This window comes from Oxyura jamaicensis, chromosome 19, assembly GCF_011077185.1.
Source record: "Oxyura jamaicensis isolate SHBP4307 breed ruddy duck chromosome 19, BPBGC_Ojam_1.0, whole genome shotgun sequence".
NCBI classification, from domain to species: domain Eukaryota; kingdom Metazoa; phylum Chordata; class Aves; order Anseriformes; family Anatidae; genus Oxyura; species Oxyura jamaicensis.
In genome coordinates this window covers 418,476-435,089 of record NC_048911.1, presented here as the reverse complement: position 1 = coordinate 435,089, position 16,614 = coordinate 418,476, and the positions used below count along the sequence as shown (strand labels likewise).

At 52.2% G+C, this 16,614-nt stretch overlaps 1 protein-coding gene and 1 long non-coding RNA gene across 2 annotated transcripts in view; one reads left to right on the top strand and one right to left on the bottom strand.

Annotated features, from left to right (window-relative positions):
• The window catches only part of HIP1 (huntingtin interacting protein 1), a 49,969-nt gene that overhangs the window by 5,003 nt on the left and 28,352 nt on the right, over nt 1–16,614 (top strand). The window lies entirely within an intron of this gene.
• On the bottom strand, nt 3,631–16,332 carry LOC118176272. Its single transcript, XR_004755323.1, has 3 exons — nt 16,120–16,332; nt 11,299–11,418; nt 3,631–3,876 (listed from the first exon to the last, which is right to left on the bottom strand). It is a non-coding gene; the product is annotated as an uncharacterized LOC118176272 (long non-coding RNA).

Here is a 16,614-nt window from a genome sequence, read left to right as displayed (position 1 = left end):
CTGTCTGGATATGTGACTCAGAGAAAGCAAGAATAGGGCTTAAGCCAGATATTGCTGCATCTTTGCAAGCTTATTCATATGCAAATCTGACAGTTTACCTTAAAACATATTTTTTTTATATTAAAAAATTATTTTTTTTACTTAAGAGCATTGATAATTACAGATGCCAGCATACAGTGAGCAACATATGGAGGACAGGTGAGGACAGCCCCAAGTACCCCAGGCTGTGTTGGCGGGTGCTTTGCCAGCAGCCTGCAGGTGTGCAGGGCCATGCCTATGTACCCAGCATTTACTGGGTGCAGAGAATTGGCTTAAAACCACCTGGTCTTCAACCACACAAAGCAGTCAGGATCTCGCTGCTGCTGAGATGGCAACCAGAGCAATGCAGCAGTGCGAGAAGTGGAAGAAGGGCTGGATTCAGGTCCTGCCACAGGCTCACCTGATTTATTTTGCACACTCACTAAAGAGGAAAGCTTCCTGGGGACAGACTGTTCGAAGGGGACATGCAATGAGCAGCACAGCCGGTATTTTAGTCCGGATGTTCAAGTCCCCGGCTGCTGCTGGATGCATTGTATATTGTTTGCTGTTCCAGGCTAATCAGGGTGGGAGGTAAATTACCCCTGGTCTGCACGCAGAAGTTGAAGTTACTGGCTCAAAGCTGCATGCAGACATCTAATATTTTACTTACTAGCATGCACAGCTTCCTTGTGTAACCACAGAATTTCAGCCCCTCCATTGTCAGGGCACTTCTGCAGCATGAAGGCTATGGGGCAGCCGTGGTCATGGCTGTACTATCAGGCCAGGCTGAGCCTCGTGCCAGGCTGCCCCCCCCGCCCCCCGCTCATGGCTTCTGGCAGCACCTTCAGGCCAGCAGAGGAGAGATCCCAGGTGTTCCCTGTCCCCACCATGGTCTTCAAGGTGAGCATGTCCATCAGCTGTGTCTGTGCCACCTGTGGGGCTTGGCACATGCTTGCTGAACCCTTACCTTCTGTGCCTTGAGCCAGGCACGCTGCTTTGGTGCTGGGACAGGCAGGCATCATTGCATTCTCTGTTCTCATCAAAGCAAAAAACATCAGCATGGTAGCTACAAAAGCACTCCTTTTTTCTCAGCAGCTACTGTGAAAGCACATAGCTCCAGCACTCAGTAAGCTTTATGCAGCTCATAGTGAGGTTACCAGCCTTCTTTTGTAGCTTGGTCATGAAACTCAGGCTGCCAGGTTGACTAGAGTTGCCCAGGTCTTCCATCCTTCATCTTGCAGTGAGAAGACTATTTCTTTGCTGTTACCAAACTAACAAAACAGATTACCAAAGCTGTGATTACTTTATCCCAGGACTTTCATAATTTTGCTGCCTTTGGCATAGTCTGACTGGTACCCAGCTTTATGTAATTACAATTAATCCCAATTTAACAGCATTGCTCTGTGCTCTTCCCAGGTGGACCAGACTTGTGTGGTTATCGGTCCCACAGCACCAGATGCCATGGGCCTGGGGGAGTTTGTTCCTTGGGGTCCTGCAGTTTTTATCCCCTGGCTCTTGCTTTGCCAAGTGACCCAGCTCCTCCTGTACAGACACAGGCCCCTGCACCCCCAACAGCGCTATTCTTCCAGCAGCTGGGCTGCTGAAGATGGCACATTAAATATTTACCATGCAGAGAAGAGGCAAATTGCAGTAAACAAAGGGACTCATTGGGAGAAGAGGCTTTTCTCATCGGGGCCAGGCTGGAGACTTGCTATTTATTGTTAACATTTGTCTCTTTTATTCTATGCAAGCAGCCCAGGGCTCTCTAGAGAGTGTATGGCATTGCTTTTTATTTTAATTAGCAGATACTGGCTGGAAAATAGTGTTTTCTAGTCATTATTTTTACATGGAAGCAAGCAAGAATACAGGGTTTCGTAAGTGCAAATAGTGTTGCAAGGTGCTCGTGGCACGACACAGGGGCATGCTGCTTCAGGAAGCCAGAAATTGTCCTTCTTCCACTTGACAGCCCAGAAAATCACAGAACCATGGAATACCCTGAGTTGGAAGGGATCCCTGAAGATCATCAAGTCCAACACCTGGCTCCACGCAGGGCAACCTGAATGTTAAACCACATATCTAGGAGCATGCTCCAAGCACTTGTTGAACACTGACAGCCATGACCAGGCTTCCCTGGGGGTGTGCTGCAGTGCCCGAGTGCCCTCTGAGCCCCACGGCACCAGCACTGAGGCTGGGCCCCCAACACCACCCTGCATGCTGCCCATCCCTGGAGACACGTCTGGGGCTGGCAGCTCCACTTGGCTCTGACCTCTGGGCGCAGAAGGCACTCTGTGCATTGGGGGCGAGTGCTGCTCAGGGCAGCGGCCATAGGAAGGAGTCACAAAGAGCCTTAGCTGCCAGCCGGGTTAAACCACAACATGCACCTTCTGGACAAGCCAGACGCATCCCTTGGGTTTCTGGCCTGCTGCACAAGGCTCCCCACTGATTAAGGCTAGGGCTCTGTGCACCCTCTGTGATCTGCAGAATTGAACAGCAAATCGCACCCTGCTTGGGTGGGCGCTGGTAATGCTCATACGGCCGAGAGGGCTGGGCAGCGGCCATGCTGGTGCCAGCCCTCACCCCCGTGGGTCCCTCAGCACCACAGCTGTGGTCACCAGTACACCGAGCACACCGTCGCTTGGCCACTTCTTGTGAGCTGCTCACTCCACCAGTACAGCCTTCAGAATTGCTCCCAACAACAGTCACGTTCCACCTCTGAGTGATGAGTAAAGGTTTTTGAGGTTTTCAGGCAGCACTGAGGTGGAGGCAGAGGAAGTCCTTGACTTCTGCGTGGCCTGGGAAAATCTATTCTGGTGGCATCGTTCCCAGTTCGTAACCTGGTTGAGATCCCATGTTTTCCCAGCAAGGAATGCTTTGTTAACTTCACAAACGGGAATGAAATGTTCCTACAGTCAGCAAGGCCTGACTGCTTTTGTGGAGGTAAACACTTCTCTGGAGAGGGCAGAGGTACGTGTTTCTGGGTTTGCTGAATTCTGTGGCCTCACTCTGTTACCTGGAGCTTGCATGGTTCATACTGCCCAGCTGGAAGTGCGGACCAAGTGTCAGGGTCAGCATTAACCCCTTTGGGAGAGAGCTCCAGTTTTCTCCTACACTGGGACAAGGTGCTTCTGGCTTCCTTTAACTGCTGGTGAGATGCTCTTGGCCTCAGCTGGATGACTCACTCCCCACCAGCCCCGCGAGCTCGCCCTGCACTCTTCATGCATGCTCTCCTCTTATTTGTCTTCCCAGAAATTGCAGTACCACTCAGGCACTTTTTATAGCTCAAAAAGAAGTGCCTTGAATTACTGAGTTGTCGGGGAGGCCAAATACACAGGGGAGGAGCCACAGCTAGAAATAGGGATAGTCTCTGCTTATGCATTCCAGTTCTATTTTTTTAACGGAGATGTCCAAGTTTGCTGCAAATGCGAAGTTGAGGAACACATCCTGTGCTTGTTCCAGTCAGATCATGTCTTCTTTTTTCTTTGTCTTATTCCCAGTGCACTCAAACCAGCCAGGGGGCTGAGCTCCTGCAAGGTGTTAGGAGATTCCTTTCCTACATTACACTGACTGCAGTCATCCAGCGAAAGCTGGAAATGTCTAAGGAAGGGCTCTCCCCCACGCCCTGATTTCCAGTAACCTCAAGATATGCTAACAGTTTGCCCAAACTCTCCCTGCAGAAGCACTGAATATCTCCTGCCCCTGGGGTCACAAAAGAAATGTCAGAAGCATCAGAGCCACTGCACCCAGCGAGGTCTGCTGGAGCTTTGGGTGTGGGGGAGCTGAGGCCTTTGGTCTCACCTGAGCTCTCACCTGGAGATGCAGAGGTTGGTACTGGCTGCAAGGGGACATGAGCAAATTAATCTGAGCAGAAAGAAGACAGTTCGCTTAACAACATGTGGGTCTTTCATCACCTTCAGATTACTTGTGATTTTGGCTGTGGCCAGGTGCACAGGTTGCAAGGAGGGGTTGGAGGGGACAGGGTGGTGCGACGCTGCTGCCTGCTGGATATGGGGTGGACGCAGGAGGTGGGACAGCAGTACTCAGGCTCTGCTGCAGTGAATGTTCAGGAAATTGTGCAATATGGAACAAAACCCCCCAAAGGGCAGCAGAGGTGGCTACGAGCCGAGCCCAATAGGGCTCTGCTCCATTCCTGCTGCTACAGGAGAGGAGCAGGTGCCTACAGTGGCATCTCTTTTTCTTTGTGAGAAAAATACATTCAAGGTCAAATCTGAGACATTTTTTCTTTCTCATCAGCCATCACGTGGAAATGGCAATTAGCCAGCCTGTGTACATTACATCATTCATGGTTTTAACCCTTTTTCCTCCCTTTCTGCTGCTGCAGAAACAATTATTTTCTGTATCTCCAGCTTCTTTTCCCCTCAGCAGAAGGAAAAGGAGATTTTGCACACTGTGGTAATGTTAAGAACTGCTGATTCCTACCAGAGATTCAGAGGGGATGAAGTCTGCCAAGCTCCTTTCTTCTGATGATAAGTGAATTCTGAGTATCTGATCTTAGCACCTCCAAATGCCTGTTTCTCTCCAGCCTGTGAAGAGAAGCAGTGTGATTACAGCATCCTGCAAGCAGCCTGTGCAGCTATGGCTAGAGCTTACTCTTCTTATCCTGGGAATTTCCATCTTTTCCAGTCCTGCAGGATGAGGATGGTGCTCAGCTCCTCACACTTGAGTACTGCAAGCAGTGGCTGCACCTCTGGGATGGTTGAGGCTGGCCTCAAGCAGGGGCCAGCATCCAAAAACATGCATAAAGTTCCAATTTCCTGAAGGCAGAGGGAAGGTTTTTCTCAACAGCAGCACTGGGTGCTGCTCCCCCGTGGCCCTGAGCCCGCACAGTGTGGTTGCTGCTGCTTTTGTGTCCCAGGGGCTGGCTGACACCCACCAGCTTCCACAGGAGCCTTTGTCGCCAGGCTGCAGTGGTCAGCCTTTGGAAGAGCACGTCAGCAACATGCACACAGCACCAGGTGGGCAGGACGCTGCTGGCAGTGACAGCAGCGCAGGTGCTCAGGATGCTGTGATTCACTTTTGAGAGTGGACATCTCTCTCTCAGGTTATAACATCTGATCTGCTGAAACCCAAGGGGATGCATGCAAGTGCATCCCCCAGCTCCATTCACTGCCTCTCTGCAAGTGGGAGGAGGCAGGGAGCGGGGTGGTGGCTGCGGCCCCTGGTCCCCTGCACCCAGCACTGGTTGCTGCGAGCTTCTCCAGTGCAGTGCTGGAGCACGCACAGACGGCTCCAGTGTGGGGGTGTCTCCTGCTGCTGGAGAGGCTGGCTGCGTGGCTGCCTCTAACTTGGCTGTATAAAGTCCAAGTGCCTCTAATCGACTTTCCATATCCTACTGTATGTCACAGCCATATTTTACACACCCAGAGCAGGGTTTTGCCTTCTCTGTTCCTCTCCAGCAGTGGTTGCGAGGCTGGCAGGAGCACCACAGTGTAACCCTTTGTTCTAGGGCTGGGTAAATAAAATGGATCATTAGCGTGAGCTCCAGGCCAGCAATCTTTGGTTTCAAAAATGAAAAATGAGTAAAAACTAATATTTATATCTCAGGAAGGAACTTTGCAGCCTTTTGTGCCTGTGATTCCCCCATTTCTAAGCTTCAGACAGGCAGCAGGACCACATGTGAAACACAGTTTCCTTCATACGCTGGGGTTTTTCCACCTCTGTGTTTGCTCAGATTTTGTCCTGCTCCACCCTGTATCCCCAGTGGACATCCCTCCTCTGGCACCGCATGCCTCTGTTTTCCAAACTTGTAGCAAACAAACATACACATCCTGGCCAGCCAGCACAGACCACGCCGAGTGCTTGCAGGAAGGCAGGGCACAGCTTTGCTGCAGGATGTTTGTGCTCCTCGCCTGAGCATCCCCAGAGCTGCAGCGTATCTCCTGTGGCCTGGGCGGAGGCAGATTGAGCAGGGAGAGTGTGGCCCACTGTTACTTTTACAAGAGCTCAAGGAAAGCACACACTTAGGTACCAGAATGGGGCTGCTGTTTTATTCTCTAGCTCTAACTCCATCAGAAAATACCACTTTTTCCTTCTCTGCCCCATCCTTTAATGTGCCTGCTCCAATGCATAGGGAATGGACACTGGAAGAGAAGCCTACGCAGCTTAATTATGTTACTGAAAGGAGTAACTATGCTAAAAAGGATGTGGTTGGAACAACATTGGGAACGGTGCAGAGTGTGGCCAGGTTGGGCCAGCATGGTCCCTGCACCCTGGGAGGGGATCTTGGTGTCACCTTGAGCCTGGGACAATTCCCCATCTCAGAGAGGTGCCTGGGGCTGGGCTTTGGGCACTGCACTGGTCCCTTAACCAAGCTGGACACTCCTTGGGAGATCCCCAGGGACCCACCAAGCAGCACTGCCTGCAGAGCTCGGTCCTGTAGCCCTCTGTTGCCCATAGGCATAGCTCCTATGGAAGCAACAGACCTTCCAACAAAAGAGGTTTGGAGCCTGGGAATGAGTTGTTTCCTTGCTGGGCAGGGGCGCAGCACTCAGCCCCAGGGGGGCTCCTGTGGTGGGTCAGCACACCAGGCAGGGATTCCATCCAGAGGGACATGGACAGGCTCAAGAAGTGGGCCCATGTGAACCTCATTAAGTTCAACAAGGCCAAGTGCAAGGTCTTACACCTGGTGGGGGCAATCCCAAGCACAAAAACAGGCTGGGCAGATTAGATAGAGAACAGCCTTGAGGAGAAGGACCTGTGGTATTAGTGGACAAAAAAATCAATGTGAGCCAGCAATGTGCACTTGGAGGCCAGAAAGCCAACTGTATCCTGGGCTGCATCAAAAGAAGTGTGGTCAGCAGGGCGAGGGTGGTTGTGCACCCCTCACCTCCATCTGGTTGCCACCAGTGTGTCCAAACCCACTAGGATATGCCCCTGCCTGTGGTTGCCAGCCAGGACCTGGCTCCCGCTTTTCTCCCAGCCCCCTCACCCATGCTCTTTTGTCTGTCCCCACCATGGCACATCCTCCTCCAGCCATCCACAGTTGTAGATGTGGAGATATTCAGCATCCACGTCATCAGAGTGCCTGGGAGTTTGGAGTTAGACTTGCTCACTTGGAATGGACCCACAAACACCACCGCAAACACTGCTCAACCACCTGAGGGCTGTCCAAAAGTTAGAGCATATTACTGAGGGCATTATCCAAATGTCTCTTGAACACTGACAGGCGTGGGGTGGCAACCACCTCTCTAGGAAGCATGTGCCAGCGTTTGACCGCCCTCACGGTAAGGACATTTTCCCCAATATCTAGTCTGAAAGCAGAAGTATTCCCTGGAGTACAGGGAGGTGGCAGAGGTCTCCATGGCTGCCTTGGGGGCAGGAGAGCTAGAAACACGCTGCTGTTCTGGAAGAAGTGGAAAACCGTCAAGGGCACACAGAGAGAGGGTTAGGGTATGCGGTCTCCACACGCTTTATTCAGACTTCTCAGTGCAGCCATGCACACCGCATGGGCAGTGCGCCCAGCTCGAGGGGAATTTACTCACAGCTGGAAACTTCCCTGGGGCTGTGAACAGAACACACTGTCTGTGTCCTACCAGCACTTCTACCACTGCCCGTCCATCAGAAGCTGGCTCAGCTGCTGGTGTGGCCTGGCACCATCCAGCCCCAGGGGCTCAGCAGCTGTGGGAACAATTGCTGTGGCTTCTCCCAACCCCATGTACTAGGAGGTTTTGTTTCAGAGGTCGTTCCCCATTTGTTACACAGGTGTGCCAAAGCTGTCAGCATTTGGGGACTGCAGGAGCTGTGAGAGCTGTGGGCATCTGTCATGACACAAATCTGTGAGTCTCCACTCAGCCACCTTTTCACCTGGCTTTTGGTTTTGTGTGGAAATAAAGCTCAGGAGAAGACAGGAAGTTCCTACACTATAAGGCGAGGGTGATGGGGTCCTGGCTGGGCCTTCAGCTGAAGCCCCTTGCACAAGGCACCACAACCAGATCTCCATCCAAGGGAGACACAAAAGGAGATAACCAAATGATTCTTCCCATGGGCTGCCTCAGGGATCACCCAAGGCAGAGGTTTGAGAGAGGTGAAAGGGAGGGGGCTCAGTGCTCTGTAGAAGGGATGACGACACCGAGTGCAGCCCCATCCTGGAGCTCTGAGCACCAGCCTTGCAGCTGGGACGTGTCACCTCCCACAAAGCCACCAAGGAATTCAGGAGATGCTGGACAGTGCCGGCAGCAGCTCAGCCAGGATGCAACGTCTGGCCCCACGAATATTTCCAGATACATGGTGAGGACAAGCAAAGCAGGGAAATGGATCTCCAGGTTTGACATTGCCTGGTGTTAGCCGCAGGACAGGTGCCTAACAGCCACTGCTTGGAGAGGGATGAACAGCCTGTCCTGGGTGACGGCTCTCCCTTCTGGGGATGTGAGAGATGCTGGCACTGCTCCCCAAGCACAAACTGGAGGTATTTTGGCACTGCTTCCTCTGCAGCCTTGGGTGCTCCCCAGGCACCAGCCTTGCTGCCCATGGCTCCCTATAAATGAAGCCAGTGCCTCTGAGGCAGAACTTAAGGGCTTTGAAAGGAAATTGATAGGATTTATCAACTTGTTTCCTGAATAATTTATGGCAATGATCCAATTATGGAGGGGTTGCAAAGTGAAGAAATGAGAACAAAGTAGGGGCCTTTGATTTCTGCTTGGGAGCATTTATCTGAGCAGACCCCGGGTGCACACAGGGGAGCATGTGATGGAGAAGCACCCAGTGATGGAGCACCCGGCTGTGCTGCCCACGTTGTGAGCTGCCTGATGGGGGCAGCAGCAGGAGAGCAGTGAGCGTAGCGCTGATGTTTTGGTAGCACATTTATGATCTTTGCTAACCCCGCTTCCTTTTCTGGGCGTTGTGTTTATCTTGGTAGCGTCCGCGCTGTGTTCACAAGAAGGAAGCAAATAACTAAAGCGATGCATTGTACAGACCAGGCTGTATGTATGTGAAGGAAGACAGCCTCTGCTGGAGTCAAGAGGGGTTTCCAGATAACCTACACATACACATGGGGACTCGGGGGACATAGAAGGCATCTGCAAGTGAGAAGCATGTGGTCATGTACATATCTGCTGAGGTTAAGTGTGATTTTAAATCCCTCTTCCACAATTCAGTTACAACCCTGTTATTGCTGCTACTACATGCTGTTCTTTTGGATCAAGCACTTAAGCTGGTGGCTGCCCTGTCTGCCCTTTGCAAGGCTCCGTAACCCTTCACCCTGTACTGGGTCTGGCTGGGATGTTAACTTTCCCTGCAGCAGCCCATACAGTGCTGCGCTCTGCACTTGTAGCTAGAACAGCAGTGGGATCACACCAGTGTTGTGTCTGCTGCTGAGAAGTGCTGGCACAGCATCAGGACTCTCTCTGACCCTCCTAGGGGGTGGGCAAAAAGTGAGAAAGAAACATCATCAGGGCAGCTGACCTAAACCAACCAAAGGGATATTCCATACCATATGATGTCACACTCAGCAATAAAAGGTGGAGAAAGGAAGAAGAGGGGAGGGGTGGGCTCTCGTTGTGAAAACGTCTGTCCTCCTCCCGAACACCGGCTACGTGCGTTGAGGCCCTGCTTCAAAGACGTGGTCAAGCATCGCTCATTTGTGGGAAGTAGAGAGTAATTTCTTTCCTCTGCACTTCCACACAGCCTTTACTTGTTTTGTTTAGTTACAACTAAACAAAACTTGTTTTGTTTAGTTACAACTTTCCCCCCTCCCTCTTCCCCTTTCCCTTTTTTCCCTTTAGTTGAATTGTTTAATTAATAATATTTCCTTAATAATATATATATATATTTCTCTTTAATTAAATCATCCTTATCTCAACCCATGAGTTGTTCTTTCCTTTACTTCTTCCCCTCCTCATTTGAGGAGGGGGAGTGAGAGAGCGGTTGTGGTGTTCAACTGCCTAGCACTGTGGTAAAACCACCACACACCCCAGCTGAGGAATGGTACTTTCGTCTGCTCCGGTCCTGCAGATTCAGGTGCCAGGATCTGCCGTCACCTTGCAGCACTGGCAGCGGGGGGAGCATGTGGGGCAGGTGCTGCGTATTCTGCCAGTCTCTTTCCCTTGTGCATTTTAATCCCATTGTCTTGGGCTGGCCCCATCTGCAGGCACTGTGTGACCAATGTTACTCAAAGCTCATGCAGTGGCTGTAACATGAGCTGGTTTAGATTGAACAGACAACTAAAAATAACAAACAATCGATAACAGTAGCACAAACTGTGGCTGTATTTAATTTTTGAAGAAAATCTGTATATCGACAGCACAACAAACCTGCCATCCCACAAGGCATGAGTCCAGGCTCCCTTCCTGCTCCAGTTGCAGGGCTGGCAGCACAGCATTTCTGTACACTGGGGGAATGTGGTGTCTCTTCTGTCCAGTGAGGCTTGGTGCATCTGGGGCCTCTATCAGAGCCCAGTGCTGGGCTGGCCTCTTGCTGGAGCCTGGGCTGCCTGCTCCCACAGCTGCCTGCTCCCTGCCCCACAAGCAACCATGCACTGCGAGCCCTGGACCTGTGCCCACCTGCAGCTTATCTGCTTTTCCTCCTCACTTGCACATGCACAGGAAACATCAGCATTAGAAAGATTTTTAAATTGCATTGAGCTTTTTAAGTACTGCACTGAATAGGATATTCTCCTAAATCCAGATTTGCAAAGGTATTTGGGCAATAATTGTCCAGGGAGATTTTCAGGAGCATTGGAGCACCCAAACAGTTTTGAAATCCAACCTAAAGTGCAGATTTGGTACCAAAAAAGCAGCTGGTTCACCTCAGATCGTAACCCTTCCAGGCATATATTTTTACATCACAGGTGTTAATGGGTGTAGGGTTTCTTGCAGGTTGCTCATTGTAGGGTCCTATCTGGAAGTCAGAGGTGTGAGATCAGAGAGCATACACGCCTGCAAGCTGTAGCAGATCCTGTGTATCGCCGAGCCTGCCCCTACCCCTCCAGGGGTCCTGTGCAGTAGAGCCAGTGCTCACACAGGAGACTGTTGAGAAGTCGAGGCCATGCATATAGGCAGCTGCCAACTGCAGGACAGGTGTCACTGCTACCTGGGAAAGGGTGGGAGGATATGTGCTTGGTACAAGCATGTGAGGTTGTTCTGCATTACAAATATCTGATCACCCAGTTCAGGGAGAAAAAGTAAAATAAAGCCACAAACAGCAATAGTGAGGTGGGTTTTTCCTCCAAGTGGAAGTATTACAAATTCACCCAGTGGCTGGCATTCACATCCTTCTCTGAAAAATCACAACATAGCCAATGCCTCTGGCACAGCCAGAGGTGCCCACCCAGCTCCACGGCCAGAAACAAAACCCAGCGCAGCAGATCCTTGACCGGCACGTCCCTTCAATAGGGGCTGCAGCGCAGAGCTGTGCAAGATCAGTAGAGGTGCTGAGAACAGTCAAAGCCTGTGAAACAGGAAGCAAATAGTTTCACGTGTTCGGTGTCTGTCTGCTGAACCTGCTGTTCTTCATTATGCAGAGAGCTTAGGAAAGCCCTTCCCAGCTCCAGGAGACCCCATGCTGCTGGTGCTCCAGCAGGGTCCTGGCATCCCCCTAAGTGGGCAGGGCTGGTTTGTTGTGAGCTGCGAGAGCTGCCTTGGGGTGGTTGGTTTGAACTGCTCCAGCAGGCTGATGCAGCTGGAAAAGATTGCATCCCCTGAGGAGAAATAATTGAGGAGACAACTCCCAGCACAGTGATGAAATGTGCTGCCCTGGCACACGGGAGCTGCCGCTGTGCAAGTACAGCTCCAGCCCTTCCCAAGCAGAAGCAGATGAGCCCCCAGCAGCATAGGTCAGCCTTGCACCCCTGGGATGACAAAGGGGACACCTGCAAATTCACTGTGGGGAAGAATGTTGTGGAAAATCCTGCCATGAATGCACTGTGAGTCCAAGCTGTGGGTGCTCAGCTCTGGCTTGGTTCTCTTCTCTCTGGGCAGACTTGGGAAATATAGAAAGATCAAGAGGGAGCAACTGATATTATTAGTCATCAAGGAGGGAGGAGGCTGCAACGGAAGATGGTTTAAAAGGCTTCTGAGTATTTTTAGACCTGGTAAAATGAACAATGGGGGGGGGGGGGGAGGACGGGAAGAGACAATAACTTTTGGAGAAATGAATGGTTCATGCCACAGAGAGGACCTGGCTTCCGCTTCATCTCTCCTCAGGGCATGAGCTCAGACTGAGATTTGCTCAAATAGAAGAAATGTAAAACCAATAAAATAAAATGACTTGTAGATCATTACTCAACTAACCTTCGTCAAACTGTCTGTAATGACAAAAAGCTGCATTTGCCAAGACATTTTATGCCTAACTCCCTTCATCTCTGTGGGAGTCAGCTGCTGAAATAAATGTTAAAGCTGCTCCTGAAGCCTCCCTCCAGCTTAGGGCAGAGGATGGGTGCTTCTCCTCCCTCCTTGCCCACAGCGCTCCCAGCTGCACTGCACCTCTCAGCCAAGCACTTTGGTGGGGTCCTGAAGGAGCTGCTGGAGGCTGGGGGTGGTTCCCAGGCCTAGCCGAGGGTCTCTAAGATCAGCACAGTGGAGGCTTGAATGCAGCTGGGTTGGAGGGAGCTCTGTGCCCAGAGGGGGCACCAGGACGAAGGAATAGAGCAGGGGCTGCCTCCCACACACAGCACAGCCTTGCCTCCCCTGCTGCTGTGTCACACCATACCCACAGCTCCCAGAGCTGAGGGAGGCAGGGTTAAGGCTATGCATAACCCAGTGTTGCAGGCATTATTGCTTGTGATGCCCTGCTGGCTTTTGTCCGTCAATGTATGACCTCCAGGCACCTGTCCCCAGTACCCCTCTAGAGCCATGTTCATTTGCCAATGACCAGAGTGTATCAGCCCAAAAAAGGCTGCTGGGGAGGCTGTCTAGGGCCAGTCTTCCTGCAGCCCTTCCGAAATTGCTGGGAAGTGAGGCAGTTCTGGAGGGTAAAGGTGCTGGACACTGACCAGTCTGCACATACACCTGCAGCACAGAGGAGAGCCTGGCAGATCGAAGCACAGAGGTTGCTAAAAGCATGAACCCTGCTCTCCAGGGCTGGAGCAGACATTGATTCAGCTGTGGCCAGTGCTACTGGCAGAGTGGGAGAGGCTTCGAGGTTGTGTGCTCCTCCTGGCTGATAAACCTGCACCCCTGTCACTGTCCAGAGCTCTGAATGTGTGTGTGCAAACCAGCAGAGATTTGGAGCAAGTTCACTTAGCGTTGCAGTCTTAGGTGGATCTGGGCCATCCCTCAGTCAAGTTGAGTATAAAACTGCTTTGTATGCATAGCACTTCAGGGAAACCATGCTGAAAGCGGAGCTGCTGCTCTTGCAGCTGCAAAAAGCAGGAGATTCAGTGTTTTGACATGTGAGCCACTGGGAACAGCTGTCCCAACTGCAGCGAGCACCTTGTAGGGCAGGAGCAGCTCGCCCTGGGGCTCCTGCTCGGCAGGGGATCTGAAGCAGGGAATTTGCATGGTCTCAGATGAGCCCAGAAAGGAAGCAACTTGCACCCTGGGCCACTTCTCTGAAGTGTCACCCCTGTGGCAGGGCGATTTGTCCTCACGGATCATGCCAGGGCTCAGCACACGTGGCCATATCCCTCCCTGTTTCATGCTTTGGGAGTGCAGCTTCCTTGGCCAGTAGGGAACTTTATTTTCCCTTTGTTCTGGAGACTCTTCTGAAGTTGCCTCTAAATTATTTTTCAGAGCTTTTTCTATAGCTACCTTGGCTCTGATGTTTGCCCTTTAGCCAGAGCTTTGCCAGAGCCCTCCTTGCTGGGAAGCTCCAGGCCTGGAGCACTCCCTGTCCCCCGATGTCTCCGCAGTCCTCACTCTGCACTGGCCCACAGCTGGGACACGAGCCAGACACTGACCTGTCTCTATCAGCTCTAGCAGCTCTTCAGGCCTCTGTACAAGAACTCCTCTAATGGCAATAACTGCAGCATCCGAGGCAGATGCTCACCAAGGGCCTGATCCCACATTGTGCTGCTGGGTCCCTGCCTCCTTCTCTCTTTGCTGGCTCTAGATTAAAGTGTTAATTCTGAAAGCCAAGGTTAAGGATGTTGAGCTGACTGGGTTTGCTACAAAATGCTGCCCTGCAGGAGGGCATGGTGGGATGAAGGGGGTCTTGGAGCCCAAAGCCAGCTGTGGGAGGTGAAACAGCAAGCATGCAGCATGGGGAGTGCATGGACATTGCAGGGTGTCACCAATGTATCTGCTAAAGAGGGAATCCTACAAATTATTTTAAAAGCTGTACATTTCAGATACAGGTGGCATAGCAGGAAAATTCCCATCTATCCTATGCATGTTGTGGTGGGGGACGGGACTGGGTTTTGCTCCCAAGGATGTGAGCAGTTCTCTTTGTTTTATACTTTACCTTTGGGTTTGCTCTTGCACACATGCCCTAAGGTCTCTATGTGTTAAAATGAGACATAACAACCACAGGTAAGTGCTAATTGCAGGGCTGGAACCTCTTGGTGCTCTGCATCCATAGGGAGCTGTGTGATGGACCTAGGACAGCAAGCCATGCAGTGCTGGTGCCATCCAGTTCAGAGCAATGGTAAATTCAGCTGATGCTGGATTAATTAATTCCTGGATCCCACTGACCTGGGGGAAAATCAAGCTGGGGATGCCACAGAGCAGGGCTGCGCAGTGAGGACCAATGCTCACATCTTCTGTGCTGGAGGCATTTCCAGGAGAGGGGCTACAGTGGGTGGAGCAGGTTTCTTGCATCCTGGCCGGTGGGCGTCCGTTCCTGTTTTGCAGAGCAGGCTGCGGTGCGAGCATGGGCTGAGGTTGTCCCCAATGGCTGGGATCACCTTGCAGGCTGGTGGATATCTTTAGGTGTTCCTCCGCATGGGCCTGGACTGGTTCCCAGCAGATTGCTGATGACACATACCTCCAGAGGAGGGCTTGCTCTAAAATAGGACTGTGCATGAAGTGCAGCAAAGCAGCCAGATGTGTCACAGCGTTAGGGGCTGGAAAGATGCCAGTCGGTTTTCAGCTGTAGTATCTGTACTCAAGTTACCAAGATTTCCTTGGGGCAGATAATGAGCTTTATCCCATATCCCATAACCAGCTGGATGTTGCTGACCAAGGGGCTTTGCAGCAAGGAGGGAGCAAACCCAGCTCCCTTTCTTGAGTCATAGCACTCGATTCTGGTTTTGTTTCCCTTGCTGTGGTTGGAACTGCGTCTGCCACTGCCAGCACCGCAGGGACCCGATTCACCCTTCCTGCCACAGGCCTACTGTGCAGATGTGCTCGGAGCCCCATCATGCCTGGCCTGATGGGGACAGGTGCCCGCGATGGGGACTGGTGCCCACACCCAGCACGCTGCCTTGTGCATACCCACGGGCTGGGATGAGGAGCAGGGACCAGACCACCAGCTCCCATAGGAACCGGGCCTCACAGTTCATTTAAAGTGGAAAATTGCTCTTTTGACCTTTTCTTCACATTGCCAGGGTTCTACAAGGTGAGGGCAGTGGGTGAAAGCTGCATATGGATAAGGTAAAATTTGGCTATAGGTTGGAATCAGTCAGTCCAGCAAACGGAGGAGGTGCATAGCTGCAGTGAAGCAGTGCGTCTGTGCGTCTGTCCCATGTAGGAATTGCAGTGGAGACTTTGGCAGCCACCAGAGGGAAAATACTACCTGGTCTTGGCTCCAAAAGTGTCCCCCATGGCTGGGGCTTGCTTGGTGACTTGGGTCAGTGTGGTTTGAGTACTCCTAGGGCCCGAGGGGTGGCTCTCAGTCCCCACAGGCCCCTGCAGAGTGCAGAGGGCATGGGATCCTGTGATCTTGTTAAGAGCAGCCAAGTCACCATCCATTAACAAGGGGCTGTGCCATGACTAGACTCAAGTAATCTGGGAGGACTAACAATAGTTAGTCCAGGGCTAGCATCACAGAACATTTTTTGCTTGAGGCCATGAAGCTTCTTCTCTGCCTTCTGCAGAGGGTTAGCTGTGTTTCAATGTGGTGATGCTTTTCCTCCTACCTGCTTTGGATTTGTTTTTAGGGAATTTAAAGAATGATTGTAGAATTGTTTGGGTTTCTTTGATACCTCCCATGTGAAGATGCTAAAGAGCTTCTCAAACACTGGTAGCAGCTGGGAACAGCAAAGATACTGACCTGCTGCTGTGTTCCCTCCTGCCTGGGCATTTACCTGTCCCACAGCGAAGGGGGATTCCCTGGTCCATGGCCAGGTGATGCCAGCCTCACTGTGCCTCCCCGAGGACAGGGAGCATGCTCGCTGTACCAGCCTGATTGCTTTTTTGTTGCAGGAGAGATCACAGCCCATGGGCTCTTGTCCCAGAGAGAGCACGGACAGGTCACTTGCAGCACCACCGGGTCCCGGATCCCCAGCAGCGCCCGGGGGGCACGAGGATGGGGCACGAGGATGGGGCACGGGGATGGGGCGGTGGGGCAGGGGATGGGGCGGTGGGGCAGGGGATGGGGCGGTGCCCTCCCATACCCGGACCCCCCCCCCCTCCCCCCGGCGCTCCTGGCTGTCCCCAAGCCCGCAGCTCCAGAGTGCAGCCGGGCACCCACGAAGCCCCCCCGCCACCAGCCCGGGGCCGCCTTTGTTGTCCAGCGCGGGGGCGAGCGCGCCCCCGCCGGCCCTCC